We start from the raw sequence: 17,052 nt of genomic DNA, 5'->3' as shown, positions 1-17,052 counted from the left end.
TCAACATAATTAAGGGCATTTATACAAAGCCAACAGCCAACATCATCCTAAATGGAGAGAGTCTGAAAGCATTCCCCTTGAAAACGGGAACCTGACAAGAATGCACCTTATCACCACTCTATTCAACATTAGGCTAGAAAAAAAATAAAGGGCATCCAAATTGGTAAAGAAGAAGTCAAAGTATCTCTGTTTGCACATGATATGATCTTATACACAGAAAACCCCAGAGAATCCACAAGAAAACTACTGGAGCTAATAGAAAATTTCAGCAAAGTATCATGATACAAGTTAAACATACAAAAATTAGTTGGATTCCTCTACACCAACGAAGAGAACCTCAAAGAGGAAGTCACCAAGTCAATACCATTTACAGTAGCTCCCAAGAAGATAAAATAGTTAGGAATAAATCTAACCAGAGACATAAAAGACCTGTACAATGAAAACTACAAGACACTACTGCAAGAAAACAAAAGAGACTTGTATAAGTGGAAAAACATACCTTGCTCATGGATAATAAGACTCAGCACTGTGAAAATGTCAATTCTACCCAAAGTGATCTACAGATAAAATGCTATCCCGATCCAAATTCCAATAGCATTTTTAAATGAGATGGAGAAACAAATCACCAACTTCATATGGAAAGGGAAGAGCCCCTGAATAAGTAAAGCATAACTCAAGAAGAAGAACAAAGTGGGAGGCCACACAATACCTGATTTTAGAACCTATTACACCGCCACAGTAGTCAATACATCCTGGTACTGGTACAACGACAGACACATAGACTAACGGAACAGAACTGAGAACCCAGATGTAAATTCATCCACCTATGAGCAGCTGATATTTGACAAAGACCCAAAGTCCATTAAATAGAGAAAAGAAAGTCTCTTTAACAAATGGTGCTGACATAACTGGATATCCATCTGCAAAAAACTGAAACAAGACCCATACTTCACACCATGTACAAAAACTAACTCAAAATGGATCAAAGACGTAAATATAAAATCTAAAACAATAAAGCTCATGGAAGAAAAAATAGGAACAACGCTAGGAGCTCTAATATATGGCATGAACAGAATACAAACCATAAGTAACAATGCAGAAACACCAGATGAGAAACTAGATAACTGAGAGCTTCTAAAAATCAAAAACTTATGCTCATCAAAAGACTTCACCAAACGAGTAAAAAGCCAACCTATAGACTGGGAAAAAAAATTTGGGCTACAACAAATCCGATCAGTGTCTAATCTCTAAAATCTACACGATACTGCAAAACCTCAACAACAAAAAGGCAAATAACCCAATTTAAAAGTGGACAAAGGATATATATAGGCACTTCACCAAACAAGACATTCAGGCTGCTGACAGACACATGAGGAAATGCTCATGATTATTAGCCATTAGAGAAATGCAAATCAAAACTACAATGTGATACCATCTCACCTCAACAAGGCTAGCATTAATCCAAAAAACACAAAATAATAAATGTTAGAGAGGTTGTGGAGAGACTGGAACACTTACACACTGCTGATGGGAATGTAAAATGGTAAAACCACTTTGGAAATCCATTTGGCGCTTCCTTAAAAGCTAGATATAGAAGTACCATGCAATCCAGCAATCCCACTCCTTGGAATATATCCTAGAGAAATAAGAGCCGTCACGTAAATAGATACATGCACACCCATGTTCACTGCAGCACTGTTCACAATAGCAAAAAGATGGAAACAACCTAGGTGCCCATCAACGGACAAATAGATAAACAAATTTTGGTATATTCACATAATGGAATACTACTCAATGATAAAGAAAAACAATGAATCTGTGAAACATCGTATAACATGGAGAATCTGGAAGGTATTATGCTGAGTGAATTTAGTCAGTCACAAAAGGACAAATATTGTATAAGACCACTATTATAAGAAATTAAGGAAAGGTTTAAACACAGAAGAAAACATTCTTTGATGGTTACGAGGATGGGGAGGGAGGGGGAGGGTTATTTACTAACTAGATAGTAGGCAAGAGTTACCTTAGGTGAAAGGAAAGACAACACACACTACAGGGGAAGTCAGCAGAACTGGACTAAACCAAAAGCTAAGAAGTTTTTTGAATACATCCAAACCCTTTGAGGGACAGAGTAGCAGAGGCGGGGGTCTGGGGACCATGGTTTCAGGGGACAACTCAGCCAACTGGCGTAACAAAGTATATTAAGAAAATGTTCTGCATCCCACTTTGGTGAGTGGCATCTGGAGTCTTAAAAGCTAGCGTGGATATCTAAGATGCATCAGTTGGTCCCAACACACCTGGAGCAAAGGAGAATGAAGAACACCAAAGACACAAGGAAAATATAAGCCCAAGAGACAGAAACGACCACATAAACCAGAGACTGCATCAGCCTGAGACCAGAAGAACTAGATGGTGCCCGGCTACCACCAATGACCGCCCTGACAGGGAACACAATAGAAAGTCTCTGATAGAGCAGGAGAAAAGTAGGGTGCAGAACTCAAATTCTAGTGAAAAGACCAGACTTAATGGTTTGACTGAGACTGGAGGGACCTCTGAAAACATGCCGCCCGGACTCTCTGTTAGCCCAAAACTGAAAACACTTCCGAGATCAACTCTTCAGACAAAGATTAGACTGGACTATGGGACATAAAATGATACTTGTGAAGAGTGTGCTTCTTAGCTCAAGTAGATAGATGAGATTAAATGGGCAACTCCTGTCTGGAGGGAAGAAGAGAAGGCAGAGAGGGTCAGAAGCTGGTTGAGTGGACACGGGAAATCCGAGGTAGAAAGGAGAAGTGTGCTGTCACAGTATAGGGAGAGTAACTATGGTCACTAACAACATGTGTATAAATTTTTGTATGAGAAACTAACTTGAATTGTAAACTTTCACTGAAACCAAAAAAAACAAAAAAATTATATGGAAAGGAAAGATGTCCCCAGATAAATAAAGCATTATTGAAAGAGAAGAACAAAGTAGGAGGCCTCCCACTACCTGACCTCTGAACCTACCATACGGCTATGGTAGTCAAAACCACCTGGTACTAGTACAACAACAGACACATTGACAGTGAAACAGAATTGAGAATCCAGATGTAAATCCATCTACCTACAGCCACCTGATCTTTGACAAAGGCCCAAGGTCCATTAAATGGAAAATAGACAGTCTTTTTAACAAATGGTGCTGGCAAAACTAGATGTACATCTGCAAAAAAATGAAACAAGACCCATATTCAACACCATACACACAAAACTAATTCAAAATGGATCAAAGACCTAAATATAAAACCACAAACTATAAAGATAATGGAAGAAAAAATAATGTCAGCACTAGGGGCCCTGATATACGGCATTAACAGTTTACAAACAATAATTAACAATACACAAACACCATAAGATAAGCTAGATAAATGGGATGTTCTAAAAATTAAAAACTTATGCTCATCAAAAGACGTCACCAAAAGAGTAAAAAGACAACCTACAGACTGGGAAAAAAATTTTGGCTATGACATATCCAACAAAGGTCTAATCTCTAAAATCTATGGGAAAATCCAATAATCAAACAATAAAAAGATAAATAATCCAACTGAAGAATGGGAAAAGGAAATGAACAGACATTTCACCAAAGAAGACATTCAGGCGGCTAACAGACATATGAGGAAATGCTCGCAATCACTAGCCATTATAGAAATGCAAATCAAAACTACTATGAGATACCATCTCACCCCGACATTACTGGCATGAATAATAAAAAAAAAAAAACCCCAGAAAACAAATGTTGCAGAGGCTGCAGGGAGATTGGAACTCTCATGCACTGCTGGTGGAAATGCAAAATAGTACAACCAATTTTGGAAAATGATGGGAGCTTCCTTAAAAAGCTAGAAATAGAAATATCATATGATCCAGCAATCCCACTCCTAAGAATGTATCTGAGAGAAATAAGAGCCATCACAGGAATAGACATATGCACACCCATGGTCACTGCAGCATTATTCACAATAGCAAAAGGATGGAAACAAGCTAAGTGCCCATCAGCAGAGGAATGGATAAATAAACTATGGTACATACACACAACGGAATACTACTCAGCAGTAAAGAACAATGATGAATCCTCGAAACATCTCACAACATGGATGAATCTGGAGGGAATTATGCATTGTGAAATAAGTCAATCACAAAAGGATGAATACTGAATGAGACCACTATTATAAAAGCACATGAAAAGGTTTACACACAGAAAGAAACAGTCTTTGATGGTTACGAGGAAGGGGAGGGGTGGGGAGGGAACAACACTAGATAGGAGATAAGTGGCAACTTTGGTGAAGGGTAAGACAGTACACAATACTGGGGAAGTCAGCAAAACTTGACCAGGGCAAAGTCATAGAAGCTTCACATACAAACCCAAATGCCCTGAGAGACCAAGCTGCTAGGCTGAGGGCTGAGGACCCTTGTCTCAGGGACTATCTAGCTGAATTGGCATAATATAGTCTATAAAGAAATTGTTCTACATCCAACTGTGGTGAGTAGTGACTGTGGTCTTAAAAGCTGGTCCCATCCTGGCTGGAGCAAAGGAGAATGAAGAAGACCAAACACACAAGGGAAAGATTAGTCCAAAGGACTAATGGACCACATGTACCACAACCTCCACCAGACTGAGCCGAGAACAATGACATGGTGCTTGGTTACCACCACCAACTGCTCTGGCAGTTATCACAACAGAGGGTCCTGGACAGAGCAGGAGAAAAATGTAGAACAAAATTCAAATTTACACACACAAACACCAGTGTTGCTGGTCTGACAGAGACTGGAGAAACCCCAAGAGTATGGCCGCGGACACTTTTTTAACTCAGTACCGAAGTCACTCCTGAGGTTCACCTTCAGTCAAAGATTAGACAGGTCTATAGGGCCAACCATAACACACATGAGACTAATAAACACATCAGCCCAAAAGCAAAGACAAGAAGACAGGAAGGGACAGGAAAACTGGACAAATGGCAACAAGAAACCTGGGGCAGAGAAGAGGAGAGTGTTGACACATCATGGGGTTGACAACCAATGTCACAGAACAATTCGTGTATTAACTGTTTAGTGAGAAACTCTGTAAAATTTTACCTAAAGTACCATAAAAAAGAAAAATGAAAAGACAAGTCACAGACTCAGAGAAAACATTTGCAGAACACATATTTGATAAAAGACTTGTATCCAAAATACACAAAGAACTCTTAAATCTCAACAATAAGAAAACAAGCAACAATATTAAAAAATGGGTAAAATACCTGAACTGACACCTCACCAAAGAGGACGTACAGGTGTCAAATAAGCTTATGAAAAGTTGCTCAAAATTATATGTCATTAGGGAATTGCAAATTAAAACAACAGTCCATTTCAACTCATGGCAAACTTAAAAATACGTGTAGAATAGAACTGCATTCCATTAGATTTTAAAGGCTGTGATCCTTCAGAAGCAGACTGCCAGGCTTTCTTCCAAAGCACCTCTGGGTGGATTCGAACCACCAACCTTTCAGTTAGTAGCTGAGCAATTAACTACCCAGGGACTCTCACGTAATTAACCAAATGGCTAAAATCCAAAACACCGACAACATCAACTGCTGGTGAGGATGTGGAGCAACAAGAACTCTCATTCATTATTGGTGGGAATGCAAAGTGGTACAGCCACTTAGGAAAACAGTCTGGCAGTTTCTTACAAAGCTAAACATAGTCTTAACATAGTGCAGCGATCACACTCCTAGGTATTTACCCAATGAATTGAAAACTTAGGTCCACGCAGAAATCTTCATGCAAATGTTCATATCATCTATATTCATAATTGCCAAAAACTGGAAGCAACCAAGATGTCCTTAAATAGGTCAATGAATAAACGAATTGTAGTGCATCCATATAATGGGATATTACTCAGCGATAAAAAGAAATGAGTTATCAAGCTATGAAGACAGAGGAACTTTAACTGCATATTGCCAAGTGAAAGAAGCCTTTTCAGAAAGGCCACATACTTGTCTTAGTAACCTAGTGCTGCCATAGCACAAATACCACAAGCAGGTGGCTTTAAAGAACAGAAACATTTTCTCACAGTTCTGGAGGCTAAAAGTCCAAATCAGGATCTCAGCCGTGTTGATTCCTTCCTTGTCGGTAGCCCTGGGAATTTCTTGGTTCCTTGGCTTGTAGATGATCCTTACATGGCATCTGTCTTCCCCTGTGTATGTCTCTGTGACTGTTCTGGTCTTTTTATAGCTCAGAAGAAGTGATTAGGTTTAAGATGCAGCCTGCACCGGCACGGCTTCATGAACATAACAAAGAGCCCTATTTCCAAACTAGATCACATCCACAGGTACAAGGGTCAGCAATTCAACACATATTTTTGAGGGACACAATTCAATCCATAACAATACTGTATGCTTTCAACTATATGACATTCTGGAAAAGGCAAAACTATAGAGACAGTAAAAAAAAAAAAAAAATCAGTGATTGCCAGGGGCTCTGAGAGGAGGCAGGAAGGGATGAACAGAGGAAGCACAGGGTCTTCTCAGGGTGGTGATACTATTCTGTATACTATAACACTGCATTCTTTATGATACTGTCGTTATGCATTTTTCAAAACCCAAAGAGCGCTACAACACAAACAGTGAAACCTAATGTAAACCAAGTAGTTAATAGTAACTATCAATACTGGTTCTTCAGTTATAACGAACATACCACAGGAATGCAAAATGTGGTACACAGGAAGTCTCTGTACTATCTACTCAATTTTTCTGTAAACTTGAAACTGCTCTAAAAAATAAAGTTTATTAATTAAAAAAGAAATTAATAGAAACTGTCCTTGAAGAAAAATCAACTGTCTATATGCTAACTGGAGCCCTGGTGGTGCAGTGGTTAAGAACTCAGCTGCTAACCAAAAAGATTGGCATTTTAAATCCACCAGCCGTTCCTTGGAAACCGTATGGGGCAGTTCTGCTCTGTCTTATTGGATCGCTATGAGTCGGAATCAACTCCATGGCAATGGGTTTGGTTTGGTATACATTAACTACAGAGGCATGGTCCACTTTAATTGGACCCAGAAAACACTGTAGTCTGTATTTTAAAGAGGCAGTATTTTTATCCTCCAAACTGTTAGACCAGCCTGACTGATAATCTGAAATTGTATAAAAGGGCAAGCAAGGAGCCAGTTAGCAACCGTAGACATTCTTAGGAGTCTACACTAGTATACAATTTGACAGTAAACTCAGCCATCTGCTGCAACCTGTGACCCATTGTGGGTAAAGGGTAAACAAAACCCTTTCTCTCCTTCTCCAAGGACTAATCTGACCTCAGGTTAACTTTCTAGCTCTGTTCTCCCAAACATCTGATACAAGAAGAATGTCAACTGTGTTACCGGGCAACATTGCTTAAGAGTAGAAATGGCCTCTGACTGGTAAATTGCATCCAGATTAGCAAGACTATGTATGAACTATAAATGCCAGGGGGGAGATGTCTCCTGTATCATTCTGAGTAAACTGTCACCAAGTGTGGCCTATTTGGGGTTTGTGAGTCTGAATGTTTTATTGAGACCGAGAAGAAGACCTCTTGTTGGGCATTGCAGAGGGAGGCCAACAGTGGGCTAGGTTTTCAGATCCTCGGTTCAATTTGGCCACAGCAACATGAGGTCGAAAGGATGCGGAGGAAGACAGTGAGGCCTGGGGGGGGAGGCCAATCCATCCGTGATTTGGCGCCTAAAGCTCTGGGGCATGTGACAAGAGTAAATCCTTTTGTGGGAGCAGATGATGGTTGGATGAGGCCAAGTTTGAGTTGCAAGGAAAAACTACCTATTCCCTTCACCTCCATGAATTGGACCTGACAAAACTAGCTATGGATGGGCTGGCAGAAATGAGATGATGGTTCATGGAGCCATCTGAAGGGATAGAATTAATACAGGCCAAACAGGGCACAGATACCTGGCTGAAGGGTGAGGCAGGTGCACCACCCGTGTTGGTGACTGGGAAAAAGGAGATGGAACTTCTCGGCTGGCTCTGACCCCATTCAGTCTCTGATCTGCACAGGAAAGCGACATTTCTTAAGGTAGGGTCTTGTGTAGCAGGAATAATTGAGAGCAGGTTTTTGCTGTTTGTTGCTGTTCAGTTTTATTTACAAAAGGATTCACTTTGCATCACCAGAGGATATGCTGGAAATAGATGAGGAGGGTTTCAACAAACCATTCTTTGTAAGAGTAAAAGCTTTTCAGAGTTGGGGCACCCAACCATTTCATTACAAAATGGCATATGGTTAAAAGTCCTTCACTGCTCTAAACATACCAAAAAATAAAAATAATAATAAAAACCCAAAAACTTATTGCTGCCAAGTTGATTCCAACTCATGGAAACCCTGTGTGTTTCAGAGGAGAACTGCACTCCATAGGATTTTCAGTGACTGTGATCTTTTGGAAGTAGATCTCTAGGCCTTTCTTCCAAGGCTCCTCTGGGTGGATTCGACCCGCCACCCTTTCAGTTAGTAGCCAAGTGCTTAACCATGTGTGCTACCCAGGGACTCTATTCCACCAATACGGCCTCTCCTAATTGCCCATTAAAACACCACTTAAGACACAAAAACATTTGAAAACTCACCTTGCCACCAAAAACAAAGAAGGATGGGAAACGAATGGCAGAATCAAAAAGAACCTCCACTCAAGAAAAACTAACTGGAGCTGTATTATGGAAAGCCTGGCATGCCCAAGCTTTACCTCAGGAGGAAAAAACTCCCTGACAAAAGGTGTGAAGAAACTGTTCCCCTCTCTCTGTTTAGCTCTAATTCAAACATCAAGGATGAGTACCAGCCACATAACTAAGCAGCAGTCCTTTTACCCTAGTGATTCTTATGTGATTGGGTCAGAATACTGAGTTTTCCTTCTACAGACTACCACCCTCCAACACCCCCCACCCCCGCAAATTTCTAAACTTAGCCAATGATGAGCACTACCAGGTAAGAATTGGACAAGAGGTAGAGAGGGACTTGAGGGGCACACTGCATTCTCAGCTGTGTAACCCAGAGAACAATACATGTAGATGGGGGCAGTGATAAGCACACTAGTAGATGGACATGTCAGAAATTGCAGTTTGCTAAAGGTTCAGAGTACCAGAGAATTGGGCAATGGCAGAGGGAGCTGTTACTTCATACTGTGGTCAAACAAATGGCTCAAAAAGAAGATATAAGAGATAAGAACACTTATACAGTATATAACATTGCATCAAAGTATTTATAAAGCAAAAAAAATGTTAAAAATGCAAGGAGACATTGATAGCAAAAGTGTTTCGTATTATCTGGGTCTTTGTTAGACCAAGTAGCAAAAAATCAATACATATGGAGGATTTAAATAAAATAAGAAAGGATTTAATAGAGACTTAAAAACTTTGTCCTTACAAAAAGAGAATACAGTATATCTAAGTCCCAAGGTTATGGAGAATGTACTAAAATTAATTATCTATCAGGTCAAATAATTTTTTTTAAATAAATACCCCAGAGCAAAAACTGTACAAGTCAAATTTCTGGCTACAAAAGAAAAATGTAAGCTGCTTCTTTAAAAATATTCTGAACTTCTGGATCAAGAAAATCACATTTTCAATTATAATAAAAATTATGAGAGCCAAGAGGGTGGTGAGCACGTACTCCAACCTCCTCCTCTTGCCCTAAATCCCTGAGATGAAAAAAGAATACACACATAAAAATAAACAAATCTATAAGTGCACTGAAAAAGCAAGAAGGGAAGCCCTTAAAAACTGAACCCTTTACCATCCAGTAGATCCCAACTCATATGACCTGTCATGGTTTGAATTATGTCCCCCAAAAAATGTGTGTATCAGTTTGGCTAGGCCATGATTCCTGCTACCGTGTGATTTGTCTGTATGTTGTAAACCTGCTTCTATGATGTCAATGAGGGAGGATGGGTGGCCGTTGTGTTAGTAAGGCAGGACCTGATCTACAAGACTGGATTGTGTCCTGAGGCAATCTCTTGAGATATAAAAGACAGAAGTGAGCAATGAGACAGGGGGACCTCATACCATCAAGAAAGCAGCGCTGGGAGCAGAGCACATCCTTTGGACTGGGGTCCCTGCGCTGAGAAGCTCCTAGTCCAGGGGAACATTGATGAGAAGGCCAACAGAGAGAGAAAAAGGCTTCCCCTGGAGCTGACGCCCTGAATTTGGACTTTTAGCCTACTTTGACTGTGAGGAAATAAATTTCTCTGCGTTAAAACCATCCCCTTGTGGTATTTCTGTTATGGCAGCACTAGATGACTAAGACATGACCCTGTAGAACAGAATAGAACCGCTCCATAGGGTTTCCAAGGCTGTAATCTTTACGGAAGCAGACTACCACATCTTTCTTCCACAGAGCAGCTGGTGGGTTCAAACCACTGACCTTCCGGTTAACAGTTGAGCATTTAACCACTGCACCACTAGAGCTCCAGGAAGCCCTTAGGGGAACTGAAACCAAGAGACGTCTCTGAAATCCAAAAGCAGATTGGACCATGACAGGCAGAATACTGACCTCCCAAAGACGTCCACCTCCTAATTCCCAGAATTCGTAAATATACTGATACGTGGAAAATGGGTATTAAGGTTGCAGATGGAATTATGGTTGCAAAACAGCTGACTTTAAATTTTAAGAGTATACAGAATTACACAGGTGGCCCAAGAGTGAGCATAAGGGTTCTTAAAAGTGGGAGAGGGAGGCAGAAGAGAAGGTCAAAGTGATTCATTGTAAGAAGGACTTGACCCATCATTGCTGGCTCTGAAGATGGAGGAAGGGAGCCATGAGCTGGGGAATATGGGCAGCCTCTAGAAGCTGGCAAAGGCAGGCAAACAGTTTCTCCCCAAGAGCCTCTGGAAGGAACACAGCCTTGCCCACGCCTTGATTTTAGCCCAGTGAGACCTGTGTTGGACTTCTAATCAACAGAACTGTAAGATAATGAATATGTGATGTTTTAAGCCATTAAGTTTTGGTAATTTGTTACAGCAGCAACAGAAAATTAATACAGACTGATTTAATCCATCCTCCTGACAAGCAGGCTGTGAAAACAGAACAACAGCAGTTTAACACGGAGCCTCAAGCACAATTCGAATTGTGCAACCAAGAAAGAGGAAACTGTTGCAGAAAGCCAACCAATGTGCTAGAAAGAAACTAAACTCAAGATATGAGAGAAGTTAACATCCAAAGAAACAGAGCTAAAAGAGCAAAATAGGCATTTAGAATAGATATCCCTAGAGAGGGGCAAGATTCTAAAAGAGAACTGAATAGGAATCATGAAAATTAAAAACTTAATCATTGAAATAGAAATTTTCTTGAATGAGTTGAATTGCAATGGCACAGCTGATGAGAAAACTAGTGACATAGAAAACCAGGGGAGTTTTCCCAGAACATAGCACAGAAGGACAAAAAGATGGTATATATGAAAGAAATGATAAAATACATGGCAGATAGAACCATCTCTGAATTATTGGAGGATAGACTGTAGCAAAAAGAAACCAACTTTAAAAAAAGCGTCGGTGAGAACCTACCAGCCGCTCCACAGGAGAAAGATGTGGCAGTCTGCTTCCGTAAAGATTTACAGCCTTGGAAACTTTATGGGGAAGTTCTACTCTGTCCCAGAGGGCCGCTATGAGTTGGAATCAACTGGACAGCAAGGGGTTTAAGAAAAGAATAGTGAGTAGAGAAAGTAGTAATGTTTTCTAACAAGTTCCAATAAATATTGATGACAAAAGTTTTAATAACAACCTGGAAATAAAATTTCTAATGACAACAGGGAGGTCAGGGGTTGTTGGGGGAGAGAGAGAGACAGTGAACTATAAGTATGCTAAGATCTTGGCCTGATTGAGGGGAAGACAGAGGTACCGATTAACTCAAGATGTTATCAAAATATGTTTAAGTCTGCATATTATCAAATTAAGAGTAATGATTAGAAAATAAAAGCAAAAGACATAAACTCCAAATATTTGAGAGGGAGACGATCAGAATATGGAAACCCCAGTCAATTTAGCTCTATATTGAAGGAATAATACACAATGAGTAATTCAGAAATTTATGACAATAATACATCAATAGGTCAAAGGAGAAAAACAAATGAGCATCTTTACAGGTGTTAAAAGTTCATTCAATAAAATTCAGCATTCATCTTTGATTAAAAATAAAATTCTAGTTAAACTAGATATAAAAATGATACTTTGAAAACTTAATAAAGAAGATTTCAAATATCTAACTTAAACCAGTAAACCCCTCCCCACCAGGCATTCCTGTTTAAGTCAGTGTCTAGGATGTTGCTGTTGTTAGGTGCCAAAACCCACTATTATTTAACATTGTTCAGAAAGTTCCAGCTAGTGTGATAATGAAAAAAAATGAGAGGTAGAAATGTTGTAATGGAGAAAATAAAACTATTATTTTTATATGACATGATTGTCAATGTGGAAAACTAAAAAGGAAGCAATTGAAAAATTGTTAGAACCAGTAAGAGTTCAACAAAGTGGCTAGTACAGAATAAATTATTTTTCGAAGAAGACATCTAATTGTCCAAAAATAGGAGGTTGTCAAATCAATTATACCTCTATATAACTAAATCCTACTATGTGGTCTTTAAAAACATGAAAATCTAATTCCATGGAAAAGACTATCTATAGGTAAGTAATAAAAAGCAATTTGTAAAAGAATATGTACAGAAGTAAATAGGTACACTTACTTGTGGATATACACCAAGAAGCTAACAGTGATTTATCTCTATAAGATCATAAGGGAGTTTTGTTTCCTATTAGTCTTTACCTGTATTTTTCAACTATTCAACATTCATAATTAAGTAGAGCACATTATTTGCTCAGATAACTTACAAAAAAACCCAATAACTAACAATATGAATAATATCCAATCACACAAGAATAAAAATGCATGTTAAACAAACAAAATAGCACATACCCAGGAGAAACTCATGATCTGGGATTGGATCTCATTTTAAACAGACCCCCTGGGAAAGATATTTGGGTAATAAGGGGTGGGGGGGATTCTAAGACGGTCCAGATATTAGATGCTATTAAGAAACAATTGTTAATTTTTGATACTGTTACTGGGCTGTGTAGGAAAATGTACCTTTTTTTAGAGATACAGAATGAAGCATTTAGGGTAGAATGTGAACAGTCCTGTAATTTACTTTTAAGATACTTAAGCATAAAAAGATAAAGTAAGTAGAATGGGAATTTTTCTCTTAAGCGGTATAAACAGGACAGGTATGATTTTTTTCACCTACCAAATGGGGGAAATTCAAAAATATAATAACCAAGATTAGTAGGTGGAAACTAAACAAGAACGTTCATTTATTGACAGGAATTAAAGTAGTAATAGGGCAATTTGGTCATTTTTATAAATTCCTTAAAAGTATGCCTACCTTTGTTTTACCTATTAACACTTCTAGGAATTTTTTTCTAAAGAAATAATCATAGATACACACAAAAATATGAGGATGCTCACGACATAATGAAAAATCTTTTTAAAACTTCAGAATGTCTAATGTAAAAAATGGTGTATTGACACAATAGCCATAATAATGGACTCAAACATACCAACAATTATGAAGATGGTGCAGGACAGGGCAACATTTTGTGCTGTTATACATAAGGTCACTTTGAGTAGAGCCATCTCAACAGCAACTAACAACAATAATAACAATGGAGTAACATATAGCCTCAAATATTGTGCTTTTGAAAAAAATACAATGTCTATAATATAGTGTTAAGTGAATAAAAGTATACAAAATTGAAGATGTAATAGAATTCTGATTTTATAAAATATGCTTAAACCCCATATATATACACAAAGTCAGGAGGAAAGATGGGAAGGAACTATATCAAATTCTAATAGTGGTCACCTCTGGTTCTCTGAATTATAGATGATTTTGATTTTATTTCTTATACTTTTGCATGTTTTCAAAATTTCTCATTTTGAACATGTTTTATAAACTGAAAAAGTTGGCTTAAGACAACTTAAGAGTTGTCTTAAAAATATAGCTAAAGTAAAATGTTTTATATTTAAAGGATCATGCTCGTATTATTTGGAATATTTATATATATAGAAAGAGAATATCTTCCACATGATGTTAGGTAATTGACATTTATGGATGAGAACCTACCCAAGAGGTCCACCTGTAATGTCTGTGTTCAGGGGATTGAAACTCAGCCTCCATGTAGGAAAGTTGACCAGCTGTCCTTGTAGCAGCACTGTGCTAGGAAAACCCAGATATCTCTCTGGGAGTGTTTATACTCTCAAGCAGTTCCTAGTGTACACACTTAAGGAACAAGGCAGGCAATTTTACATTTATGAAAAACACGAGAGGAAAAAAGCGAAATCGGTGTGGAAAATTAGAAAGTTCACAATTTTTTTAAAAGAACATTTAAAGTGGTAAAAGATTTTTTAGTGTATCAAATGAAAAGCGGGAGTAAAAAACGACAGGGTGGAAGAAACACTATTTTAGGAAAAACCAATGGTGAATGGAATCTATGAGAATAAAAACTACAACAAAGGAAAAAGCAGAAAAAAATAGTAGGTGAGGTAAGTGTCGAAATGATTCCACAATCAAGTCAACAAATATACAGGAGAAACATTGTTTCATTCATCAAACTTTAGGTGAGAGACTTCAGGGTACAAGGCAAGTTCTAGACACTGTGTGGGATTCAAAGTTACAAAGAACTTGGATTCTTCCACTTCCTCCATTTAACAAATGTTTATTCAGAGGTTACTCTGTGCCAGCACTGGGCTAGACGCTAAAGATCTGAATATGAATAGGACTGACATAATTTCTGCTCCAAATGTTTATAAATTAGTGACAGATATAGATAGACATTATAGCACGTACGGTAGAGAACAAACATATATGTCTACTATACGAATATATACAGCATTTGATAGGTGCTACATGAGTAGTATAAACTAGAAGTTACTGAAAACAAGGAACTAGAGAAAGGTAAAAAGATAAAATATATTAAATAGATGAAAGCAGAAGAAATAAACTACACAAGTTAATTTTTACCTCTACTCTATTTCTGTATCTTTGCAAGACAGCTACAAATGTGCCCTACTTTGCTATCTTTCGTGTATAATTGAAAGGACATTCACAACATTGAGAAAAACAACACTAAAAATCATGTTGCAAAAATGTGAAAGATGTTTCCTGTTTCCAATATAATCGCTAGCATGTTCTTGCTTATTTAAAGTAATTATGCTATAATCAAAAAATTAACAAAAGTTGTTTTACTTACCAAGATTTCTTTCTCGGAAGAAGAGAAAATAACTTCTAAAGGTACAGAAAAATAAGCGCTTGACAAATGCAAGTCCTTGGTTTACGTTTAAGGAAAGGAATGTCTTAGAAATGGTTTTGTGCCATCTGTTGAACCTTCCTGGAATTGCACCTAGATATTAATTTCGCTTTCCAAGGTAACAGAGGAAAGAAAGCATATGAGTCAGCAGGTCTGTCTGGACTGCAGCCTAAAACATTAACCAAAATTTTAAATTCTTATGAGCAAGCCACTTATGGTAATTTCAGTGTGAAGAAAAATATTTTTCTAATATTTATCTGTAAGAGTTTGCAGCCTGAATGTTAAATTGTCATCAGAGTGTACAACTATTGAACTTTACCAATTTTCTGTTATCACAATATCTGACATTTCCAAAATAATTGCAACTACCGATCATCCAGCAATTTTGGAGCATTATTTTAGCTGATGAGATACTTTGAAATAATATATGCTTAGGTTCAAGATTTGTTTTGTTTTTTTTTTAAATCACCTTTCAAGGAAAGTTTAGTAGTTGACACAGGTAGTCCCCTACTTACAACATATTCTAGTTACAATGAATGGCACTTACGATCATCAATTTTTTTTTATATACCTTATTGTTAGTAATACGTACTACATACAATGTTGCAGCGTGTAATTGGCTAACATTATCATTCTTAGATGTTCACTCGCATATGTTCAATTTTATACTTTACAGTTCAAAACATTGTCATAAAGATTTAGTTTTCTAAACTAAATCAGGGGCTACAGTTGCTTGAAAACATGGACACAAACACTGATTGCTTTGCTAAAGCCAATAGGCAGATCTGGGAAACAGTAAGATGTTACCGTGAAATGTATGAAGAAAAAAAGGATCATACAGACAACTTTCACTAATTTTCTGACTAGAAACACCATCCCAATTCCCAGGGATAATCCAGATGGCTCAGAACCTTCTGCAGCAGACTTACTACTGCGACTGACAAAATGCCAACATCATCCAATTCTTCTTTATCGTCAAAGTAAATTTTTATGATTTTTTACATATGTATGTATTAAAATATATCTGTAAATTTGTATGTAATGTTTCCATCCCCTAAAGACAAAGATCAGATTTATAAAGACACTGATAATAAAAGGCAATAATAATGAAAACTAAAAAAAAAAAAAAAAAAAAGCATGAGGTATTCAACCTACATCAGAACCGACTTACAATGGAATCATAGGAACAGAACCCTGTCGTAAGTCGGGAACTCCTATATTTAGCCACATCTACAGTACTATTCTTGATTCCCAGCCACTGCACCTCAAGTGCAGCCACCATCTGTCCGTCAGTGGAGGCTTACATGTTGCTGTGATGCTGAACAGGTTTCAGTGGAGCTTCCCGACTAAGACAGACTAGGAAGAAAGACCTGGTGATCTACTTCTGAAAATCAGCCAGTGAAAATCCCAGGCATCACAACAGTCCAATCCTGTTGTGCGTGGGGTTGCCATGAGTCAGGGGCCAACTCAACAGCAGCTAGCAACAGACTACTATTCTGAGTACCTGGGAAGTGCCAATGATTAACACGCTCGGCTGCTAACTGAAAGGTTGGAGGTTCAAGTCCACCCAGAGGCACTTTGGAAAAAAGGCCTAACCATCTAGTTCCAAAAAATTAGCATTGAAAACCCTATGGATTTCAGTCTACTCTGACACACACAGGGTTACTGTGAGTCAGAATCGACTTCACAGCAACTGGTTTTTTGGATACAAAAAGGGGGTGTC

At 38.1% G+C, this 17,052-nt stretch overlaps 3 protein-coding genes across 6 annotated transcripts in view; all 3 read right to left on the bottom strand.

Annotated features, from left to right (window-relative positions):
- Window positions 1-15,310, bottom strand: part of TLR10 (toll like receptor 10) — an 83,736-nt gene extending 68,426 nt beyond the window's left edge. The window contains exon 1 of the mRNA XM_023738953.1: window positions 15,273-15,310. The gene's annotated coding sequence lies outside the window, so the exon portion shown is untranslated. The remainder of the gene's footprint in view (window positions 1-15,272) is intronic.
- Window positions 1-15,377, bottom strand: part of TLR6 (toll like receptor 6) — a 23,290-nt gene extending 7,913 nt beyond the window's left edge. The window contains exon 1 of one of the 3 annotated variants that reach the window (XM_012557924.2): window positions 15,273-15,377. The gene's annotated coding sequence lies outside the window, so the exon portion shown is untranslated. Of the gene's footprint in view, window positions 1-7,943; window positions 8,020-11,537; window positions 11,570-15,272 lie in introns of those variants that run through there. The other 2 variants (XM_023738955.1, XM_023738954.1) reach the window with 2 other exon arrangements.
- Window positions 1-15,396, bottom strand: part of TLR1 (toll like receptor 1) — a 54,892-nt gene extending 39,496 nt beyond the window's left edge. Inside the window, exon 1 of one of the 2 annotated variants that reach the window (XM_023738957.1) lies at window positions 15,273-15,396. The gene's annotated coding sequence lies outside the window, so the exon portion shown is untranslated. Of the gene's footprint in view, window positions 1-7,943; window positions 8,051-15,272 lie in introns of those variants that run through there. The other variant, XM_023738956.1, reaches the window with a different exon arrangement.
- Window positions 15,397-17,052: the final 1,656 nt, after the last annotated feature.

This window comes from Trichechus manatus, unplaced genomic scaffold (genome assembly GCF_000243295.1).
Source record: "Trichechus manatus latirostris isolate Lorelei unplaced genomic scaffold, TriManLat1.0 scaffold00126, whole genome shotgun sequence".
Classification (NCBI taxonomy): Eukaryota; Metazoa; Chordata; class Mammalia; order Sirenia; family Trichechidae; genus Trichechus; species Trichechus manatus.
This window is presented reverse-complemented; position numbering and strand designations above follow the sequence as displayed.